The following is a 1,412-nucleotide window of genomic DNA, read 5'->3' as shown; positions in this document are numbered from 1 at the left end:
TATGTTCAGTCTTTAATGTTAATATTAACTTGAAATCATGGTTGCCATAATAAGGGATCATATATTCTCATATTTCTAGTTTGATTGTCAATTGATCATTGAACCAGTGTACAAAAGGTTGTGTAATAGTGTGATTTATTTATAATATTCCAACTATGTAGAAGTGACAGATTGCTGTTTTCTTTTCATATATTAGCAAGTTAAGTAAGGAGAAATTTGTATGTAACCTTACCTCATAATGTTAAAAAAGAAATAAAGAGTTAAGGTTGAATATTTTAACTGGTATGATTATTACAATCATGTTTTGTTTATTATGTTTCCATTTTGGTTGTTTTTTGGATGATAAAGGCAAATTCTGAATATCCATCCATTGTTCATTGTATGCAGTTTGAATAATAAAGTAGACTACATTAAGGAAAATGACTTCAAAGGCAAGTCTAAACTTACATTTGGGGTTTATTTTTATGACCAAAATATATTCCCAACAGTGCTGCCTGCATCTTCTGTACTGTAGCAGGTTCTTCTTAATGTCTTTTGTCACAGCTTCTTGTAGTTTCCTTACTTTCCATTGAAGTCATACATATTAATCTGTATATAAAAGTGCTTCAGAGAAGTACTTGAGCATAGTTTTGATGATCTGAGCATTACAGCTGATCATTATAAATATGTTTGCATTTCTTGGCCAGCAAAATGATACCAGTTCTGTGTATAATTTCCACATGTAGACACTTTATATGCATTTACATAAGAATATGGCAAGACTCACTGAATGGGGCTTTGCAAGGGACATTGAAAACAAAAACAATAGAGTCTACTTAACACTTGCACTTTCAAAAGACAAAACCGTGAGTGGTGACTTTTATCTTACCTTTGTTGTATATATTTTTGTGTATGCAATGGTGTGTTTGATTCTGCATCACAGGTTATTTGAAACTATATTTTATTTTCTTATTATGATTTGTTTATATTGTATGTTATATATAATACAGCCTGTGTATGTTAAGGTTGCTATTTCAATATTAAATTTTTGATATTTCCTTGATTCTTACCTTATTAATTATTTACAGCCTGATGAAGCCTTTTAAGAAATGTCACCCAGGCCACAGCATCCTGGACTTTAAGTTTTTTGAAGGTTTTTGGACATGGACATCAAATAACATTTAAATTTGATAATTATAGTCAGATATTGGAAATCATAGCTACAACATACATAGCAAGTATCATAAATAAAAGCAAAATCCATGTTCATTTTACTAATTGTATACATAAGACATAGCCTTATATAACACTGGCTAAAAGAAAATGGGCTCTCATTTTTATTTACAATCATGATGGTGAGATTTTTCTCTTCTTTCTTTCAGATTACTCTTCCTTATTGCAAATGATGTAACCAACATGAAGAAAATTCCAGA

This window comes from Penaeus monodon, chromosome 31 (genome assembly GCF_015228065.2).
Source record: "Penaeus monodon isolate SGIC_2016 chromosome 31, NSTDA_Pmon_1, whole genome shotgun sequence".
Lineage (NCBI taxonomy): Eukaryota > Metazoa > Arthropoda > Malacostraca > Decapoda > Penaeidae > Penaeus > Penaeus monodon.
The sequence above is the reverse complement of the archived record's forward strand: the minus strand, read 5'-3'. Positions refer to the sequence as shown.